Genomic DNA, 17,192 nt, shown 5'->3' with positions numbered 1-17,192 from the left:
AATTTAGTGTTATTATTTGAGTGGGCCCCGAGGTCAAAAGGGGTTAAGAACTCCTGCTGTAAATTAGAGAGTATTTTACATGTGAACCTAAATTCACCTAGCCCCCATTTGCTCTTAATGAAACCAAAATAGTCCAATTCGTTTGTGCTAAGTCTGTTCCGTGACTATTTTGTTTTGAGTCAGACAATGTTGGGGACTGGAGGAGATCATCGTCTGACACTGAATCTTAAATAAATCAAATGAGACAACTAAACATTGGCAGCAGCTCTTTGTTGACTGAGAAGCGGGGCTGAAGTAAAGAGATACAGGCTAACCCGTACAACCCGGCAATTTCTTCGATCATCAGAGGCGATGTTCTTTGCTTGAAGAATATAATGGATCATGTACGCCTTCTCATAGGTACCTAACAAACTGTGAGAGAATGTTGTGTTCTTGAAAACACGGCTTAAGATTAACATTCAGAACTCGGGCATTTATTGAGCTACAACTATTAACCATGAGGACAGACATGTTGCGGCAGAAGACCAGAGGTGTCTTTGTTCATATCAATTAGGGATAGGCAATATGGCCGAGAATCTATATCCAGATATATATTACAGCCTCGGAGTATGTTAAGGTAACGTGCGGCGTTCCACAGGATTCGGTTCTTGGCCCTACACTCTTAAAGAGGAACATTATCACCAGACCTATGTAAGCGTCAATATATACCTTGATGTTGCAGAAAAAAAGACCATATATTTTTTTAACCGATTTCCGAACTCTAAATGGGTGAATTTTGGCGAATTAAACGCCTTTCCATTATTCGCTCTCGGAGCGATGACGTCACGTTGTGACGTCACATCGGGAAGCAATCCGCCATTTTCTCAAACACATTACAAACACCGAGTCAAATCAGCTCTGTTATTTTCTGTTTTTTTGACTGTTTTCCGTACCTTGGAGACATCATGCCTCGTCGGTGTGTTGTCGGAGGGTGTAACAACACGAACAGGGACGGATTCAAGTTGCACCAGTGGCCCAAAGATGCGAAAGTGGCAAGAAATTGGACGTTTGTTCCGCACACTTTACCGACGAAAGCTATGCTACGACAGAGATGGCAAGAATGTGTGGATATCCTGCGACACTCAAAGCAGATGCATTTCCAACGATAAAGTCAAAGAAATCTGCCGCCAGACCCCCATTGAATCTGCCGGAGTGTGTGAGCAATTCAGGGACAAACGACCTTGGTAGCACGGCAAGCAATGGCGGCAGTTTGTTCCCGCAGACGAGCGAGCTAAACCCCCTGGATGTCTTGGCTCACACCGTCCCTTATGCCACCGAAGATGATCAAGTGAAGAATATCGACCCTAGCTTCCCTGGCCTGCTGACATCAACTCCAAAACTGGACAGATCAGCTTTCAGGAAAAGAGCGCAGATGAGGGTATGTCTACAGAATATATTAATTGATGAAAATTGGGCTGTCTGCACTCTCAAAGTGCATGTTGTTGCCAAATGTATTTCATATGCTGTAAACCTAGTTCATAGTTGTTAGTTTCCTTTAATGCCAAACAAACACATACCAATCGTTGGTTAGAAGGCGATCGCCGAATTCGTCCTCGCTTTCTCCCGTGTCGCTGGCTGTCGTGTCGTTTTCGCTTGCATACGGTTCAAACCGATATGGCTCAATAGCTTCAGTTTCTTCTTCAATTTCGTTTTCGCTACATGCCTCCACACTACAACCATCCGTTTCAATACATGCGTAATCTGTTGTATCGCTTAAGCCGCTGAAATCCGAGTCTGAATCCGAGCTAATGTCGCTATAGCTTGCTGTTCTATGCGCCATGTTTGTTTGAGTTGGCATCACTATGTGACGTCACAGGAAAATGGACGGGTGTATATAACGATGGTTAAAATCAGGCACTTTGAAGCTTTTTTTTAGGGATATTGCGTGATGGGTAAAATTTTGAAAAAAACTTCGAAAAATAAGCCACTGGGAACTGATTTTTAATGGTTTTAACCCTTCTGAAATTGTGATAATGTTCCCCTTTAAGTAACTATATGCTGCCGCTAGGCAACTTCATACGCAAATATGGTGTTAGCTTTCACTGTTATGCATACGACACCCAACTTTACATGCCCCTAAAGCTAACCAACCCACCAGATTGTAGTCACCTGGAGGTGTGTTTAAATGAAATTTAACAATGGGTGTCCAGTAAATTTTTGCATCTTAACGCTCAGAATGGTTGATTATCGGTCCTGCTAAACACCGGCACTTATTTAATAATACCACCTTAACATTTGACAACAATTATACAAAGCGACTCGATAAAGAGTATCGCTATTATCTTCGACCCCACTCTCTCGTTTGAGACGCACATTGAGTGTTACTAAAACAACCTTCTTCCATCTCCGTAATAATCTCTAAAATTCGTCCCATTTTGTCCACCACCGACGCGGAGATCATTATTCATGCATTCGTTACATCTCGCCTCGATTATTATGTCCATCATTAAAAGATTACAGTTGGTACAAAATGCGGCTGCTGGACTTTTTTACAAAATACATGGAAGAAGAATTCTGAAAAATACCTTCTATCTTATTGAAAACTACCGTGGATCATTTTCATCTCAGTACGTTAATCATGACTGACTGGATTATCTATTGCAAGACCGGCTGTACTAATCATTTACTGATGTAATTGTGTTACAAAAAGAAGACAGTAAGTGAACTTAAGGGCTCTGAAGTGTAAAAGGGGTAGGATTAAATAAGTTTTGCTTCTTCTTACTCCTTCTTGGACATGTAAAGAGAAATTAAATGAAATTATGTGATTGTAAGTACGTTCATGTTCGAAATAAACTAAACTCAACAATTGAATATCTTAGTTGGTCAAGCAGTAATGCTGGCATGTGATTTGAACTTAATGAAAAAGACTGAAAATAGGCCGGGGGTCTTCCATGTCGAGAGCAGTTTGATTTGGTCTTGCATGGTAAACAACTAAAATGAATGTGTTCTTGTTTGTTCTATTCTATTGTTCTATCCAGACGCATACATTTGTCCAAATGTGGCCAAGTAGACACATTGTGGGTTCTCTGGATGTCGTCTACATCGCTAAAAGAAAACTCCAACGAAGATAATCCTTCTGCCATCTTCCACTTGTTTTTTTTATTATATGAATCACCCGCTTGAATATTCCCTCTACTCATCTCCGACTCTCTCGTCGTCATTTGGGATGTGCGCGTCTGTTGTGATTTCCCTTCCTGGTTCGATGACCCGCCCGATCTTGCCTCTGATTGGCCTGTCCCTAATGTTTTGCCCTAATCTTAACCAATCGTGACTAATCATAGTAAACCAACCAACCAATCATGGATTTTCTTAAATGTAAACCAAGCAATCATCATGTCCGTGGAGTTGCTTCGCTATGTAGCTTCGATTTGTAAATACATTTTTAATGAAAAATCGTAGTTTTTACCACTGGATTATCAAAAACCGTACTCATTACGGGAAAACCGTAGTTGTTGGCAGGTATGGCAAAGAGACAGATTCAGATTTTAACACATTGTAGATCGCAAAAAACGAAGAAAACCAGAAATTAAAAATATATATTTTTTACAGAGATAAAAAAAGACAGATTTCCAACAATAGACGGAAAAATCACATGCCTGGTAATGTGTTTATTAAACAAGTTTAGATTGGGAAATGTCATTTCTAATGGAGGAATCCGTTAATGTATATTTTTTTCATGTTAACATTTAGGATAGCTACAGTAGTGTGAACTTACATCTCCAGTAATTGAGCAATGTCACCAGTTTGTGAGTTTCTCAAAGTATCAATCACGGTTTAACAATAATTATATTTTAAAACATTAATACTAACCGTGGTAAGTTTTACAGTGGTTTATCATTATACCCTTTGTTACATCCCTAACTAGTCTTAAATTACAACTTGTTATCTGTCTGCTAAGCAAGCAAGAAGTGACGTTACTGGGAGCAGAACAGTAACAGTAACTGATATTAGCGGAGTTAATAACTAAAAACTTTACAATACTCACCAAGACTTGTTAAAGCATTGTAGGAGATTAGGCTGGGAAGTTACACTGAAGAGGACGTAGCGTTTGCTTTAGGTGCTTGACCTAATAAGCAGTCAAACATTTTATTTCAGGAGTATGTTGCAAGTGTTCTATTAAGTGCAAGTGTTTCATTAATTTGCTTGTGCTTCAACCTTTGGATGCAACTACTTTGAGACACATGTTGCAAAATACTGTAAAACTTGTGAACTCTGGCATGACAATGTCATGAAGACCTTGCTTTGTCATTCTAGTCTTTAAAAAAAAAAAAACATTTCCACACAAAAGGGATGAGTGTCTGTATTGTAAATACTGCATACCTGTGATATACCATGGCTACAATTAATACCAGAGCAACTGCAGCACCCAAAGCAACCTTGACGGAGCCTCTAACACTTGTCAGCTATACCTCACATTACTGAATGGAGATTTTGTATACAAATATGATGCAGTATCCTGAAACAAATGTGGGTTGGAACTTGGAGATCTCAACATGGTCATTTGCTGCAAATGGCAGCAAACTAGAGATGCACCTTGGGGGCACTTGGCTCTGCGCACACTTCCACTTGGCCATGTTGTACTTTAGGAAGGGAGGACTTGAAAATACAGGAGCTAAACCTGATTTTTTTCAGTTTGAGGATTAACCAAAGCCCTACATTAAATAAAAAAAATATTTAAACTCTAAATCATGCAAAGACACTCTTGCATTAAGGGTAGAAGCTTAAAAAGAAGCAAGAAAGGTTCCATCCGTTAAAAAATATATGCATGAATGATTTATTGACAATCCAGGTACACGTTAAAAGCACAACAAGCTCTCCTTGTCAAAGTTTAGTTAAGAGCCTACGACTGATTAGAACTGCTAAGCCTTCAGTCTGCCTAAGTAGCTTGGTGTCCTCAACGGTAAGTGATTATCCCTGTCACTCGTGCTTGGTTTGGCGGGGGTATATCACTACTGTAAAAGACCCCAGAAATCACAGTCTAGCCGGAGCATTTTCATCATTGTTTCACAAATGAATAACGCAGTGTTAAGTCCTGCTGGTACAACATAGAAGCGATGCAAGCCAACAATAACTACTGCTATTCATGGGTCGTCATCAGCCCACAGCTTTTAACACAGTGTAACCTCTGGGAATTAGGGCAAAATTTCCCGACGCATTTTGCTTGTAAAGAAGCAAGAAGCAACGTTCCTCTGAGAAACCAACAAATCCACAGGTTTGTTTTTCTTTTTGTCATGATGACGCCACAGCAGTGAAAGTAGGGGCCAGTTAAAACCACAACATCAATGTGATTCGGGATAGCCATCAAAGCATACACAGGTAATGGCTATGCACAACTAAAAGGAGAAGAGTGAGTTGAGCGTAGAGGCCAAACGGAACAAAAAAGAAGAATCTATTTTGCAGTCTGGAGTGAGTAACCCACTTGAGAGTGGAAAACAGTTGGAAGTCTTTGTGTAACAGCAGAGCCACAGTCATGGTGGCAATAAATGCCCCTTCATCATGTGTTGGAGCATTTTTAACCTTTGGATAATCTTACCTTGTCAAAAGTGCAGTTGTTTCCAAATGAAAACAGGCCAGTTCTAGATTTTGGAGGGGGAAAATAAGCATGACGACACGTTGCTCTAAAGAAAAGCTCCTTGATTTACTTGAAATAAAAAGTCTTGATTTGATATTGAAGACAATTCATGGATAACATGTGGTCATTGAAAAGGTATGTTTACTGCGTGTCATAAAGAGGTTTTAGTCATTAAAAAGGTTTTAGTCATTAAAAACTTTGGTCAAATTTTGTTATCCTGGCAAAAAAAACGTACTGTCCACTTTGATAGAACACAGCCCACACTGTACATTTCTTCAACTGTAACAGTTGAATGACTGCCCAGTATGAATGACCTATAGAAGGTCATGTACTCAGCTTAATCTGTGGCTGCAATAAATAAAGTACTCCCTTCATTTATTTTTATAATTACGCAAAAGCATTTCTTAAGAACCTCAACATTTTGACATGGGTCAAAGTTTGGGTTTAAGTAGGGCCGGGCGGTACAGTGGTATTAAAAGTTATACTGATATATTTTAGAAAGAGGTATGTATTTGAGACAATACCACCATACCGACATAGCATCTTTTGATGCTCCCTTTGATAGTTAGAGCGCTCCCACCGGCGCACTAGCATGCGTCCAGAGTTGCTACCGCGCATTACCGGCACCGACCCCCTGCCACATTCACCTTCGCGCACCATAGCTACGGCAGCTGGCGGGGGCGGGCGGTGACTCTCTTTATTAACCAGCGGTAAAACAATCTTGAGAAAATATTCAACAGAACAGCCGTCAAAGACGACAAACTGTCGCTGCTAACTGCTAAAGCTAACAACTATAGCTCATCTGAAACCCTCGCTGATGTCACACGTCACTTGCCAAAAGACACCGCCTTCCAACACTGCTCACATATGAGACTTCTCTCAAATGCAAATTACATATTTGAAGGTTTTTTTGGAAGTAACGAATTACTTTACCTAGTAATTTCATTCATTAAAGGGTAATACTATTAGTAATTCCTTTTTTGGGTAAGTAATGACTACCTATAATTAATTACATTTTAAAAGTAATTTTTTAAACACTGGTAATTAGGTAAAAAAAAAATTTTTCAAAGCTGCGCGATATACCGGATTTAAGTATAATACTGGTATTTTTTAGAAAGCGATATATATTTGAGACAATACCGCCATACCGGTATCTTTTGGTATCAAAGCCTGCTCAGTGGCCTTGTGGTTAGAGTGTCCGCCCTGAGACTGGAAGGTTGTGAGTTCAAACCCAGGCCGAGTCATACCAAAGACTATAAAAATGGGACCCCTGCTTGGCACTCAGCATTAAGGGTTGGAATTGGTGGTTAAATCACCAAATGATTACCGAGCGCAGCCACCGCTGCTGCTCACTGCTCCCCTCACCCCCCAGTGGGTGAACATGGGGATGGGTCAAATGCAGAGGCTAATTTCACCACACCTAGTGTGTGCGTGACTATCGTAGGGACTTTAACTTTAACTTTTGATGTGCCTTTGTTAGGTCGTTTGCTCTTCTCTGCACCTGACAGGCAAAGCACAGGGCGTCCTCTTTGGCCCTTGCGTGTTTATTGAGGCTCCTCTCTGACGCACAACGACGCCCCGTGCATCAAACTTTTTTTTAAATGCGGTGCGCGGTACCGATTTCTCGACTCCCGTGATACAATGCTTTGGTCAGCGACCACATTTGGCTTTCGGTGAGTGACTACAGCTTTATTTACATATACACCAATTTATTTAAGAACATATCTCTCCTTGTAGGGACTTTGATCACTAATCTCATCTGTTTATGTTGTTCAATTATGTTAGCGACTTAGCACGGAAGCTAGCGATAGCTCCTCTCTGCTGCTCACTCAGTGTGTCAAATAGTTAACTACAACTTGGTTTAAAAATGCGCCTCTACCTTTAGCCTGTGCGGACTAAAGAACTGTAGTATAGCGGCTGAAAAGTATCTTTAAACTGAACAGCCAGCAGCTTTCACCGCGATGAGCGCGTAGAAGAAGCTCCATCTATTCCGCGCACAAGCGTGAAACCTAACATACATAAACAAAATGAATGAAAATTTACCTGACATAGTAACAGCTAACTTTTTACTTTTAAAACAATAAACACCACATTAAGTTACTACTTACAACAAAAAATAATCTGAGGGCTCTCAACACTGGTTATCTAGCCATAAAAGATTGAGGCAATCTTAAGCACTTTGAAAGTTGTTTTTAAAATACTGGTATAAATTGGATTGAAACTAAAATACCACGGTATCCGTTATTGTTCATATCGCCCGGCCCTAACTGGTAGAAATAGTAATGTGGTGTTGAGTTTAAACTAAATACTTTGCATGTTTTGTATAAAATACCGATATATATCGTATATCGCCATTTGGCCTAAAAATACAGTGTATCAGTTTTGGTCCATATCGCCCAGACCTAGGTGGAAGTATCACACCTCTTGCAGTGATTCTGATTTTTTTTTCCACCACATATGTACAGCATAAGTACAGGAGATCAGAAAAAGGGATATGATGATAACTGAAACAGAACAGGAACGAGACATGCATAGCAATGAAAGCAGTCCTTCTCTTGTCCCAGCTGCCGAGTACAAAAAGTCCAACACAACAATCAGTCGACATTCATAATAAAAGAACAAGAACTTGGCTTCAATCAGTAGAAGCACTGGAAATTCAATATCAACTAGTTTGCGGGCTAAAGAAGGAAAAACATGACAAAAGCTATGGTAAGTTGAGCTGCAACCTCACTCTATCGTCTCAATACATGCATCAAAACAGTAGCTCAGAACAATCAGATAGCCTATTAAAACAATTAGTTTTACGCATAGGCAATTACCAAAACAACAGTTTTCATCCTTAATAAATGAATGTTTGCAACATGAACCAAAAGCAACACAAAAGCAGATTACAATAGGTGGCAATGCAAACAATCTCCGTCATAGCATTAGGAACTGCAATTTTGTAATTACGACTTCAGTAAATGAGTTTGTGTTTAGTGTTAACCCACTTGGAAATTGTGGAAGAGCATATGTTCTTGGACAATTATATTTCCAATCATTTCAATGTTGGTATTTAACTACTGTTGTTATCTCTATGTGGGGAACTGAAAATTGTACTCTGACATTGAGGGTGTCACAGTTGCGCAAACCTTTTACTAAAGATCACATTGCTTTTCAAGTACTATTGCTCAAGATCTTACCATGCGCTTGGAAGTTGTGCAAGAGCGTGGCATGTTCTTAGGCAATTATACTTTAAAATCAATGACATTTTGGTGAAAACAGGAAAGTTGAAAAGTTGCTCTGTTCGGGGCCCCACTATTCCCCTAAAGGAAACCCCTAAGGACAATTCCAGGGCATTGATAACCGCTACAGACAAACCAAGCTTTCGTGTCAAACCTTTCCAATGCCTGTCACTCAACAGAGGACGGGTGAGACAAACCTCACACTTATGGACCAATACTAACACTTACAACTTACAGTGGGTTGTTTATCTGTAGGTGCTAAATTCTGAAAAGTCTTAAAATCTATCAAAGACAAAGTCCACTAAAAGCACTGAGGTGCAGAACTGCAAATTTAATTGGCTGGCAGCGTCACGTGGGGAGTTGCACCGGCTAGAAGCAGAGAAGGGCTACACCTACTGTTGCCTCAAAAATAAGGTGACAACAGACATGCATTCGACCACCCCTGACCTAACATCTTTGACAATCAAAGCATGATCGTAACAATACACATTTTGTGTTATTAATGCGTGAAACTGCTTAACATGGAAGTATAGCTCCTCTCCTCCAAATGCAAGTACAAGCTGGAATACGTATTCCTTCAAAATACAACTCATGCAAGACACCAACGCACTGCAGGTATTTTTTTAATTGTCTTTAAAAGTGTGTTTATATACTTTTTGTGTTGAGCGGTTTCAAAAAGCGTAACGTTAAAAAACATTTCATTAAAGCAAATTAATTGTCCAGTCATGGTATTATCTGTTGAGAGTACATTTATTCATGACGAAAAATGATATCTAAATTATATCTTTCTGTGATTAATATTTTAATATTAACGCGTTAATGCATGTGATTAATTTTAAAAAAGTATCACGAGCCATAAATGAATGATGATTAATCAAAGTTTATGTTTTGACCGCCTTCTGAAAGCGGCACGCATTACACAAGCAGTGATCACATCACACCAGCGATAGAGTGAAATGTTTTGCATCCACTTTTGCGTCAAATTAAACCTAGATGAAACTTTAGATAAAACTGTGGTTGTGCAGTGTCTGTCTGTCTGTATTGCAGCGAATTTCTTATCATCGGCGCACATCAAGTTTAAAATAGCAGCTTAAAGCGAAACATGAACGCAAGGATGACGCCGCGAGCATGAATGCTATTTAAATAGGGTTGTCAAACATCCCCCGAAAAAGAAGTTGTCCCGTATTTAGAAACAAAAGTGCGCGTTTCGTATTGATCGGTCAATAGACGCACTTTGTCCAGTATTTTCATTAAGTAAGTGGCCAATAGAGCCGATTATTTTGTTCTCATGTTCCCAGGTTGGTGCGCCAACATCTTTTCATTTTTTTAAAATTCATATTATTTTTATAAACTCATAAACTATGTCCCTGGACACATGAGGACTTTGAATATGACCAATGTATGATCCTGTAACTACTTGGTATCGGATCGATACCCAAATTTGTGGTATCATCCAAAACTAAGGTAAAGTATACAAACAGAATAATAAGTGATCGTTACATTTTGACAAAAGTGAAGATAGAACCTGAGTAGGTATATAGTCCTGAGTTCAATCCCGGGCTTGGGATCTTTCTGTGTGGAGTTTGCATGTTCTCCCTGTGACTGCGTGGGTTCCCTCCGGGTACTACGGCTTCCTCCCACCTCCAAAAACATGCACCTTGGGATAGGCTGATTGGCAACACTAAATCGGCCCTAGTGTGTGAATGTGAGCGTGAATGTTGTCTGTCTATCTGTGTTGGCCCTGCGATGAGGTGGCCACCTGTCCAGGGTGTACCCCGCCTTCCGCCCGAATGCAGCTGAGATAGGCTCCAGCACCCCCCGCGACCCCAAAAAGGGACAAGCGGTAGAAAATGGATGGATGAAGATAGAACATGTTAAAAGAGAAAGTAAGCAGGTATTAACAGTAAATGAACAAGTAGACTAATAATACATTTTTACAGCTTGTCCCTCATAATGATGACAAATTAATAGAATGATAAATGACAATATGTTACTGCAGTGCTTTTCAACCTTTTTTGAGCCATGGCACATTTTTTGCATTGAAAAAATCCAGAGGCACACCACAAGCAGAAATCATTAAAAAAACTAAACTCAGTTTACAGTAAAAAAAAAGTTGTTGTCGCAATTGTTGGATATGACTTTAAACCATAACCAAGCATGCATCACTATAGCTCTTGTCTCAATGTAGGTGTACTGTCACCACCTGTCACATCACGCCATGACTTATTTTGAGTTTTTTGCTGTATTCATGTGTGTGTAGTGTTTTAGTTCTTGTCTTGCACTCCTATTTTGGAGGCTTATTCTCTTTTTTTGGTATTTTCCCGTAGCAGTTTCATGTCTTCCTTTGAGCGATATTTCCTGCATATACTTTGTTTTAGCAATCAAGAATATTTCAGTTGTTTTTATCCTTCTTTGTGGGGACATTGTTGATTGTCATGTTCGGATGTACATTGTGGACGCCGTCTTTGCTCCACAGTAAGTCTTTGCTATCATTCAGCATTCTGTTTTTGTTTACTTTGTAGCCAGTTCAGTTTTAGTTTTGTTCTGCAGCCTTCCCTAAGCTTCATTGCCTTTTCTTAGGGGCACTCACCTTTTGTTTATTTTTCGTTTAAGCATTAGACACCTTCTTACCTGCACGCTGCCTCCCACACTCAACAACAACACATAATTTGCAGACTATAATCACTGGTTTGCAAAAAACATTTTTAACCCAAATAGGTGAAATTAGCTCATCTCCCACGGCACACTAGTGTGGTTAAAAAACACTGTGTTATTGCATACGTCAGCAGAATAATTAGGAGCCTTTGTTTGCTTACTTACTACTAAAAGACAAGTTGTCTAGTATGTTCACAATATTATTTAAGGACCAAATTGCAATGAGAAACATATGTTTAATGTACTGTAAGATTTTTTGTTAAAATAAAGCCAATAATGCAATTTTTTTTGTGGTCCCCTTTATTTAGAGCAGTGGTTCTTAACCTGGGTTCGATCGAACCCTAGGGGTTCGGTGAGTCGGGCTCAGGGGCTCGGCGGAGGTCAAGACACACCCGACTCATCCTGTAAATAAAAACTTCTCCCTATCGGCGTATTACGGATACGGCAACAGCAGAAGTCACACTAATTTGCAGGTGTGTCATATGTTGTGAGTTTATGCACTGTGTTGGTTTTGTTCTTTGAACAAGGTGATGTTCATGCACGGTTTATTTTGTGCACCAGTAAAAAACATGGTAACACTTTAGTATGGGGAACATATTCACCATTAATTAGTTGCTTATTAACATGCAAATTAGTAACATATTGGCTCTTAACGAGTCATTATTAATTACCTATTAATGCCTTATTCGGCATGGCCTTATTATAACCCTGGCCCTAACCCTATCCCTAACCAAATAACTCTAAATCAGGGGTATGGAACCTATGGCTCTCGAGCCAGATGTGGCTCTTTTGATGACTGCATCTGGCTCTCAGATAAATCTTTGCTGACATTGCTTAACACGATTAGTAATGAATAATTCAGCTGGTAATCACAGTGTTAAAAATAACGTTCAAAATATAAAACATTCTCATGCATTTTAATCCATCCGTTTTCTACCGCACCTGTTCAAGAAATCGCATTAATGGTAAGAAGTATTTTATTTATTATTGGTTAGCTTCAGAATAACCATGTTATTAAAAAGAATAAGAGACTTATTATACTCTAAAATGTTGGTCTTACTTAAAAATGCACGCATCTAGTTGTATTCAGTGTTAAAAAATATATGGCTCTCACGGAAATACATTTTAAAATACTTGGCTTTCATGGCTCTCTCAGCCAAAAAGGTTCCCGACCCCTGCTCTAAATTAGGTCTTTGTTACTTAGAATATGTTCCCCATACTAAAGTGTTACCAAAAACATAACTTTGTCTTGAATTTGAAAAAAAACATTTTATTTTTCACTAAAGAAGGGTTCGGTGAATGCGCATATGAAACTGGTGGGGTTCGGAACCTCCAACAAGGTTAAGAACCACTGATTTAGAAAGTACCGAAAGGTATCGAAATAATTTTGGTACCGGTACAAAAATATTGGTATCGGGACAACACTGGTGGTTGAAAAACACTGCCATAGATAATTAATCATGTTTTAGCCGAGTTGGTTCATAAACCACAATTAAAAACAACAGGAGTAGTCATTAAAGGGGAACATTATCACCAGACCTATGTAAGCGTCAATATATACCTTGATGTTGCAGAAAAAAAGACCATATATTTTTTTAACCGATTTCCGAACTCTAAATGGGTGAATTTTGGCGAATTAAACGCCTTTCTATTATTCGCTCTCGGAGCGATGACATCACAACGTGACGTCACATCGGGAAGCAATCCGCCATTTTCTCACTTTCGTCGGTGTGTTGTCGGAGGGTGTAACAACACGAACAGGGACGGATTCAAGTTGCACCAGTGGCCCAAAGATGAGAAAGTGCCAAGAAATTGGACGTTTGTTCCGCACACTTTACCGACGAAAGCTATGCTCCGACAGAGATGGCAAGAATGTGTGGATATCCTGTGACACTCAAAGCAGATGCATTTCCAACGATAAAGTCAAAGAAATCTGCCGCCAGACACCCATTGAATCTGCCGGAGTGTGTGAGCAATTCAGGGACAAATGACCTCGGTAGCACGGCAAGCAATGGCGACAGTTTGTTCCCGCAGACGAGCGAGCTAAACCCCCTGGATGTCTTGGCTCACACCGTCAAGAGAAGAATATCGACCCTAGCTTCCCTGGCCTGCTGACATGAGGGTATGTCTACAGAATATATTAATTGATGAAAATTGGGCTGTCTGCACTCTCAAAGTGCATGTTGTTGCCAAATGTATTTCATATGCTGTAAACCTAGTTCATAGTTGTTAGTTTCCTTTAATGCCAAACAAACACACACCAGTCGTTGGTTAGAAGGCGATCGCCGAATTCGTCCTCGCTTTCTCCCGTGTCGCTGGCTGTCGTGTCGTTTTCGCTTGCATACGGTTCAAACCGATATGGCTCAATAGCTTCAGTTTCTTCTTCAATTTCGTTTTCGCTACCTGCCTCCACACTACAACCATCCGTTTCAATACATTCGTAATCTGTTGAATCGCTTAAACCGCTGAAATCCGAGTCTGAATCCGAGCTAATGTCGCTATGGCTTGCTGTTCTTTCCGCCATGTTTGTTTGTGTTGGCTTCACTGTGTGACGTCACAGGAAAATGGACGGGTGTTTATAACGATGGTTAAAATCAGGCACTTTGAAGCTTTTTTTAGAGATATTGCGTGATGGGTCAATTTTGAAAAAAACTTCGAAAAATATAATAAGCCACTAGGAACTCATTTTTAATGGTTTTAACATTCTGAAATTGTGATAATGTTCCCCTTTAAAACAGGGCCGGATTTGGCCCGCGGGCCTTGACTTTGACACCCCTGTTTTTATCGTTTATAAGCCAACTCGGCTAAAACACGTTGAACCTGCTACGACACTTGGGCTCTTGAGCAATACTCCTGTAAAATGAATACAACTTTCTAGTGACTCCATCCCCTCCCTTCATCGGTGTTTTGATGTGTCATGACGACAGGGATCTGACGAACACGTTGACACGAAAGATGTTGTCGTGACGAAGACTGCCTTTTTTTTTAAAAAGATCAGAGAAAATGGCGGGGTGATACTTGGCGTGTTTGGGACAACAACAGACCGCTGCTTGGTCTGCCAGACACACCGACGCAGGCTTGGAGGAGGGAAAAAAAAAACTTCCAGAAATCACCACGCTGCTTCTGCTGGACCAATGCTAACCGTAGACTGGGACTACGAAACACATTTTCCACGCAGATGAATTAAAAAAAAAAAAACATTGCTGGCTTTGGTTCATTGGGTCGAGTACAAAGTAGCGTCAAAAGCCGAATTCAAACCCACGATTTTGCGGGCTTCGTCGCGTACAATGAATAAGTTTCTACCAACTCAGCAGCTTTTAAACGAGCGTCGTTTAAGTACAGGGTACCAAAAACAAAACAAAAAACGGATGCGAGTTAAATATATTTAGTAAGTTCGAGTATGTTATAGTGAGTAAAGCTCACCTTTTAGTGACGTTCCGCACCGGGGGAATCCTTGCAGCGACTCGCTGGTCCCAGACTCGCCGCTTAGTGCTCAACTTGTGGCAGCCAACTAGCCAGCTGTGACTGACACGGACCATCAAGATGGATGTGTAGGCAAGTAGTGCATCCGGTTTATGCTTTCAAAATAAATAAAACCACGTCACCTGAGACGTCATAAAAGTCTATTACATTCAAGATCATTCAAAATAATCATTTAGGAATGACGATTTGTATACAACTGTTATTTTTTTTACCAAGCATTTCGATAAGTTTCTGGTCAAATACATGATTGGATGTGTTTTAAACTAACAGCACAACTTCCTGTACCGGTGATTGTGACGTAGCCGGAAGTATTTACAAAATTAAGATAGCAAACTACATTCCAGACTGATTTTATAGACGAGATCAAACTTGGTATTTTTGTAAACGAGTCTGTAACATAGAAATGTTTGTCAACATTATTATGATTAATGCAAAATTGTTTCTACATAAATGTCGATTTATGAAAGTAAGGCCTACATTTTTTTTTTTTTTTTTTTATTAAATCAACATAAAAACACAATATAGTGCACCAACCCAAAAACCCTCCCTCCCCATTCACACTAATTCTCACTCATTCACACTCATTCTCACTCATTCACACCAAAGGTTTTTTTCCTTCTGTCATTAATATTCTGGTTCCTACAATATATATCAATACAGTCTGTAAGGGATACAGTCCGTGAAGCACACATGATCATGTGTGCTGCTGGTCCACTAATAGTACTAACCTCCATCCATCCATTTTCTACCGCTTATTCCCTTTGGAGTCGCGGGGGGCGCTGGAGCCTATCTCAGCTACAATCGGGCGGAAGGCGGTGTACACCCTGGACAAGTCGCCACCTCATCGCAGGGCCAACACAGATAGACAGACAACATTCACACTCACATTCACACACTAGGGCCAATTTAGTGTTGCCAATCAACCTATCCCCAGGTGCATGTCTTTGGAAGTGGGAGGAAGCCGGAGTACCCGGAGGGAACCCACGCAGTCACGGGGAGAACATGCAAACTCCACACAGAAAGATCCCGAGCCCGGGATTGAACCCAAGACTACTCAGGACCTTCGTATTGTGAAGCAGATGCACTAACCCCTCTTCCACCGTGCTGCCCCTAGTACTAACCTTTAACAGTTAATTTTACTCATTTCAATTAATTACTAGTTTCTATGTAAGTGTTTTTTGTTTATTTTAATTTGTTTTTTGTTCAAGAAAATGTTTATGTATTCTTTTTTTTCTAATTGGCTTAATGGGTTCCAATTATCAATCAAATCTTGGAGAATGACTAAGAGTACAAAAGCCCTTAAATTGATATATTTGTTAAAAACAACAAGTGATTTAGGTAGCCTTTTTTTAGTTATTAATTTTTTTTTTAATATATATATATTTCTTAGTATTATTACTTTGTGTATTTGCTTTTGTTTTCTTTCCTTGATGTTGAAAGTGCCTTGAATTTTGTGTGAATTATAAATATATGTTTGTTGTTCAATAAAAAAATAAAAATAAAAAATAAAAAACATTCCAAACTGATTTTAAATTATTAATGGAACATACCCTTCAAATTATTTTTTGAAACTTAAATTTAACATGGAGGTTGACGGATGTTATATATGTGGAGCTGTAGAGGATGTCAATCATCTGTTTGTGGAATGTGAGAGTGTACATGTGTTTTGGGAGGGGATCAGAGATTGCTTGAGAGACAAGGGTGTGGAGATGTCCCCATTCTCTATAGAAGAGATCAAATTTGGTATTTTTTATAAATGATGGTAATATAGAAATGTCTGTCAACATTAATATGCTCCAAGCAAAAAAAAATGTATACATGAATGTGGATTTCTCAAAGTAAAACCTACATTTTCTAATTGGCTTAATGGTTTAAAATGATCAATTAAATCTTGGAAAATGATTAAAAATACAAAAGGCCTTAAATTGATATCTTTATTGAAAACATTTGAAGTGATTTATTTAGCCCTTGTTTGTCTTTTTGAATGTTGTATTTCATCCTATTGTTTGTTACTATTATTCATTATTATTTTAATACTCTATTTGTATTTGCTTTAATTTTCTTTCCTTCCATATTTTGTGAAAGACAGTATTTGCTCAACCTGATGGATGTTTGAAACTGTTGAGACATGTTGAAAGTGCCTTGGTGTTTTGTGTACATTGAGAACCTATGTTTGTATGTACATTGTTCAATCTTTTTTTTTTAAACATTTAAAATAA

At 39.3% G+C, this 17,192-nt stretch overlaps 1 protein-coding gene across 2 annotated transcripts in view; it reads right to left on the bottom strand.

Moving 5' to 3' along the window:
- LOC133612630 (solute carrier family 45 member 3) overlaps nucleotides 1-15,063 on the bottom strand; it is an 81,360-nt gene extending 66,297 nt beyond the window's left edge. For both annotated transcript variants that reach the window (XR_012050632.1, XM_061970225.2), the window contains exon 1: nucleotides 14,914-15,063. The gene's annotated coding sequence lies outside the window, so the exon portion shown is untranslated. The remainder of the gene's footprint in view (nucleotides 1-14,913) is intronic.
- Between the last annotated feature and the right edge of the window lie 2,129 nt (nucleotides 15,064-17,192).

This window comes from Nerophis lumbriciformis, linkage group LG10 (genome assembly GCF_033978685.3).
Source record: "Nerophis lumbriciformis linkage group LG10, RoL_Nlum_v2.1, whole genome shotgun sequence".
NCBI classification, from domain to species: Eukaryota; Metazoa; Chordata; class Actinopteri; order Syngnathiformes; family Syngnathidae; genus Nerophis; species Nerophis lumbriciformis.
This window is presented reverse-complemented; position numbering and strand designations above follow the sequence as displayed.